Below are 6,146 nucleotides of genomic sequence, written 5' to 3'. Positions count from 1 at the left end.
TGTCACCCCAAACCTAAACACAGCTCAGTATCTGTGATGAGAACTAAGAATGTCTGTTCACACCTGCTATCCATCCGGTCTGACCAAGACTTGGCAGGGAACTATGGACAAAACTATTGGTAGTTGCTGAAAATGCAACAAGTGTTGACTTAAGGGAGCGAAACACATGTGGACATCTTCAGTTAACAGGTAAACTCAGAGTTTAATATGTGGAACGTCTTGGCAATACGTTGCAAATGATGCTAAAGCAATGAGAAAAGCAGTAGTTGATGATTGTGAGACTAAGAAATTGATGGTGGGGGATTGGATTTACATTTAATAAAGTAAAAAGGTAAAAGCTTGGTAGTGTAGAGTAATAAGTCCAGGTTGCAGCGCTGGAACTTGGCCAGATCACGTTTCTACTGAAAACCAGAGTGAAGAGGACGACCGCGGGTCCTTCATCGTTTGGTGTGAGGATATGATCAGAGACGGCAGCCATGACATCTCATTGAAAGAGCACAAGCTGACATATAGACACTTTTCCCGTTTTAACACAAAGGAGATGAGCTGATGACAAAGTCATTTTTCAAGAAAATAATCAATCTTGTCCCAGAACAGAGTGTTTGATCTCGTACCAGGATTTCTGATTTTGCGTCATAATTTTCTCTCATGATCAAGACCATTAATCCCTACTTCTTATTTTTTCGTTTTTTTTTTTTTTTTTGGACTTATCTGTGTTTTAGACATTAGATCTTCAACTGACATGGCTTATTATTTTATTTATTGTGCAACAAAATAGATAGAAACTCTCACAAAAATTCATTATTTTCTCCTCAGGTTAATAGAGCACATTGAACATGAACCAGTGTGTTTCGAGACTAAGGTTATTACTCTATTGATTATTTCTGTGTGCATCTGGGGTCTCCAACTCTCAAGAGACTCATTTTAAGAATTCATATCCAGATTGCAGAGTGTGTGTGCAGGGAAATCATTTGGACAGCAGAATAGCGCTTTAAGATCGTTGGGGAATTATGTATGTTGGGGATTGAGTAGCTTCCACTCAGTGTTATTAAGTCTCTGTATTCTTAGTGATTACGGTTTAGCCTGCAGTCTGTTCAACAAGTTTCCAGATCTAATGTACATTCATAGTTGTGTTTCCCTCTGAGCTATTTGGGTTGTCGAGCAAGCAAAACCAAATTGAACATCTGATGTGTCGTAATGATTCTCTTTGCCGTCCGTATTCAGTAAATAATGTCATGTTCCACTGGTGTTGAAAGCTGACAAATTAGAGGGCTTTGGCTCCATCTAGAGTCAGAACCCCATAACTCATCAAAAGTGATGTGTTTTCTGGGCCTGGATCCATGGGAACCAGTCCAGCAGGGTTCGTCCTCCGGCCTTCAGAGTGAAGATCTTAATCCCGGGTTTCAGTGCACGTACATTAATAACTGGTCGACAGCCTGGTGACGTTTCTTCATTTGTAGGTGTAACGACAGCAAAGTTGCTTAAATGCAAATCGAGGCTTTGCTGGCGTACGTTGAAATTTTTATTTGTTTCTTTTCCAAACGGCTGTGTGTAAACCCGACGTTTGCTTCCGTTTCCTCTTACTATCATGACAAATTTCTGATGTTTCTCTATGTTCAAAATTGAATACCTTCATTTTCATCCCAAAACCTTTAGACCTGTAACAGACGGACCTCTATTAAAACCACATTTCAATTCCTGCAGACAGTTTAAAGTCTGCTTAATTGAGAAAAGGCTCATTCTGAGACTTCTTGTTGTCTCATCACCGACTTTAGGCTTCCCACTAGTGGTCGTGAGAAGACATCGCAGCTCCCTCTAAATACATGAAAATATCTAACATTCTTACCTAAAAAACAATTTTGTTATGCCAGTATAGTTTCTAACAATTCACACAAAGGAAGTGTCAGGAGAGACGCAAGCAATGCAACATCAACACGTAATTTTCACCTATTGAAGATGCAAAATTAAAGACATAACTGTGAAACGACTATTTCTGTCATGCTGTTTGGCAAGGCATTAGACAGTGTCCTGCAGTGGGACTCAGACCCTGTACATTGTCCTGACTCTGCATCAGCCATTTTATATGCTGTAGTTTGTCGGAGAAGCTGCATCGTTTGAACAGGATGTGATTAGTTAAGGTAAGTCCCGTTCTATTTCTATTCTACATTTTGACACTTTATGAACAGAATCAGGATTTTGATGGATAAATTCACAGATTGCTCATGGCTTTTAATAAAAATAAAAAAAGTGCACGTTGTATTTGTATTCTCATCTTCTCCCGCTGTCCCATTAACTCTGAGCAATTCTGGTCTTACCAAACCAGTGCACCTTCTTCCACGTCTTCTTCATTCCTTTGTGTTACCTTGGATAAACTGGAAATTGGACTGGAAACACCTTATTTGACATGGTGTGCGAAAGACCGACATGTCACTGTCATAAACTTGAACAAACGCCCGTTTTGAACATGAAGGAGTCTTTATCTACGTCTACGACTGTCACAAAGTGTCATTTGGTAAATAATGACATTTTTAATGCAAAGTTGCTCTAACAGTTGCGTTAAAAGTACATTAAAAGTGCCAACTTTGCATTAAAGTGTTGTTATTTACCAAATAATACAAAGTTGGCACTTCTAACTGACTTTTAATGCAACTTTCTCCTTTATTTGACACCCTGTCAGATAAAATGTCACTATTGGACTTTGTTTGGTTTTCTTCCTGACATGCTTTAGATTTGTGGAGTGAAATGTTGAACTAATATCAGATTTTCCCACATGATCTGTGTGTTTCTTCAGTTTTAGAGGTACAAGTCTTCTTGTATGCCTCGTAATATCCAGCTTCTCGCTGCAATATAAAGTGTCAGCTGTAAAAAATGAAGCAGATCAACAGCTGTAGTCATCCAGCTCTTTCGCTGAAACCTTTTCATCAGTCCAACCTGTTCAGATTGAAAATTGGCCACAAGATGGCAACATATTAGAGGCAGAGGCAGCAACAGATGGTCAGGTTGGCTGTTCTAACAAATGACCCACTAAAATAAATGTTCGAAATGTCTGTTTAATTGGAGCTAGTGAATGCTTTGAGGCATCTGCACCGCAGCATGGGTTATATGTGATTTGGAGGCAGAAAACTGCTCTGCAAACGCTACGACCGTCTGTACTTACATTCACCACAGTGGTTGGAAAAATGAAACGCATGCGACGGTGGAGGTTTGTAGAAGTGGAGCATTCGATGGCACTACAGAAAGAGTTTAATGTCTCCCAAATGGCAACCCTCCATTGAGTTTGATCACAAACTAGAGATGCACTGACTTGGTTTTATTGTCTGTGTTGGTCTCAGTATTAAAAACTATTCTAGATCAGATATGGGTCACTATGTGTCAGGTCTATTGAGTCTAATTCTACACTTTGTGCTCTGAGCGACATGCTTTATTATTTATTTCACATTGTTGTCCTAACTGTTAAAGTTGTGTTGCTTTTACATGTTTGACCAACACGTAAAAACTATTGGTGTTTCAGTGTTCGATTGTGGTGCAGAGTTATCAAACTAATTTGTAATTCAGTACATTTTTGTCTGTGTTTTTTTGTTCGTGTTTATTTTTAAGAAATATTTTAAGTCAATTCAGCACCGTTTCTCTGTTTCCGATCGGTATCTGAACTTGAGATATCGCTGTCGGTATCGGAAGTGAAAAAAGTGGATCGGTTCATCCCAACTTTGAACACATTGTCTTTTTGTTAAATATCCAGTGTGCAGATGTGTTTGTGTTCCACTGACTGGCAGTAAAATAATGGCTCCTGGCTAATAAAGTATGTATTTCAACAGAATTACGCAAAATACAAACCCGAGGCAAACATTGGCGACAACAGACGTCGGACGCAGATCCGTTTCTCTTCCCGTTTGTGTTCAAAATGAGTAAATGCTATTCTCCACTTTTACCCGCTAAAATATTTATGAGATTTGCCACAACAGTTTTAGGCTACATCAGCTTATCTGAAAACCTTTCTCTTCCATTTTACCAAGTAATGTGTCGGTGGCGTTGCCTGTACTGATGGAAATGATCTAGTAGTAGCAGTGGTGGTAAAAAGAAAAACGGCCTCATTATCTTCTGCCTGCCTGTTGATCATTTTCATGAAAAGCTAATGGCTGAAGAAAACACATTTGGGATTTGAAAATGTCCTTAATGGAGCACATAAACCAGACCAAATGGTTTTTACTGTAACTTTACGCCACGTAATCTCCAATAATTAGATCAGTCCATTCAACTCTGCCCCGGGCCTCTTCATAAATCCCCTCCATGTCTTTTTAAGGGCGGCGCAGCGGCTTCACGTGGGCTCATGTTAGGATGCAGACGCACAGAATGCAAGGAAATGTGCAAATAAACAGAAAGAGAATACAGGAAAACAGGAGCAGGGCTCTTATCAGCAACTTTAACTGTTTCAGAGGAATCGCTGCTTGGATGCTGGTTTTTGAAAAGTGAAAATCGCCCTGACTGATTAATGATTTACCACAAAATGGCAAACAGACGCAAAAGCTGACCACGATGACCGAACATGCTCTCGCTCTGATGTGAGCGTCTCCTCACTTCTGGGTTTTTTCTTCTTTGCTGATTCCAGAACGGGCCGGGTTGGACGGCGTGAGAACCAAATGGGCTGTAAATCACTTGATCAGCAGCTGAAGACAACAACTTTGCCCTCTTTGAGGAATCTTGAATTATTTGAGTTCATCTCCCTTTGGGATCAAGAAAGTTTTTCTGAATTCAATCATTTGCCGTGATTTGCCAGAAATTGTAGCTTCAACCAGTGTATCTTTTTACAATTACCTAATGTGACATTAGTCAGGAAGTGAGGCAGGAAGACGTGTTGGGAATGAATGTATCAGATCAGGAACTTAACCCCAGACGGCTGCTTTACCTCTCAGCACGATGCGCCGCCCCAAATTTGGCACCTTATCTGTTGTTATTAGAGTCGTGTATTCCCGAGACGGCAAAGAGATCGAGGCTGTTATCAATAAGTTATTGGAGCATCTGTTCGAATGAGGCTGCCTGGGGAGAAGCTTTTGTTTAACAGGATGCTGTAAAACTTCACAAGCCTGCTGCCTCTGTCGCTACAACCTCATAATCGGCTTTTGTGAGCCGACTTTCATGGAAAAGCAGCGGTCGGACCAGCCGCTGCAATGCTCCATAATGCCACAACCTCCATCAATCTCACCTGATATTCCTGTATCACTTATTACCGGTGGTGCAATGGGCACAACTCCACCAAGTGTTGTTTTGAAAGGCTGGTGACGGAAGCCTTTGGTTTTTCAGCCCTGAACAGCCGAGAGCCTCTTGCAGAGCAAACAGCCTCTAATGAGAACTAACACAAAGTTACAGAGGAATCAAAAATAGCTCAGCATCACGACAGTCATGAGCACGTCTCTGAAAACCATGGATACGCCGTAGTGGCAACAGTTGCCGTAGCAACAAAAACAAACCTTTCTCGGCTGCTCTGGAGGAATCAGGTGTTTCCACAACGTCGCTGCTGCTGCGCAGCGTCGCTTCCATCGGCGACGGGGGCTCAAGACGTTAACATGTTTATCAGCCTCATTATCATCTGAGTCAAATATTTTCTCCAGGTTCCAAATGTTCAGGTTCCTTCCTTCATAATCTGAAAAAAAAATAAAAGTGGACTGTTCACTGTAATATATATATATATATATATATATTTAATCCCATTGAGACTACCTGCCATCTTTTTTTTCTTTTTTTTTCCCTTTGGTTCTGCCCTTTGACACGGTCTGCACCACCGGTCAAGCTTTCAGACAGCGTGACAGCTGAACCGTTGGCAGGTGGAGGAAAACGCTCTAAAGTACACTAAATATCCAAATATCGAAAGTAACAACTGGCAACTGATACTCACAAAAAGAAGAAATTGTGATATGTAGCAATCTGGAGAAAGAAGGTCGTATGTCCTGATTTACATTTGATGAAAAATGGCATGCTTATTGATACTCGTCTCAATATTCGATGGGGGAAAAAAAAGTCTTTATTGGAATCAACATGTTCTAATTGATGACCAGCTTTTTGCCTGTCTTCCACTGATATCTTTATAATTTATCCTCATACTCTCTCATATTCATGTCAGAACTTTGACTGGACCACTCCTGTAATTCCCC

The sequence above is a fragment of the Poeciliopsis prolifica genome, unplaced genomic scaffold (genome assembly GCF_027474105.1).
Source record: "Poeciliopsis prolifica strain line A6 unplaced genomic scaffold, Auburn_PproV2 SCAFFOLD019, whole genome shotgun sequence".
Lineage (NCBI taxonomy): Eukaryota > Metazoa > Chordata > Actinopteri > Cyprinodontiformes > Poeciliidae > Poeciliopsis > Poeciliopsis prolifica.
This window is presented reverse-complemented; position numbering follows the sequence as displayed.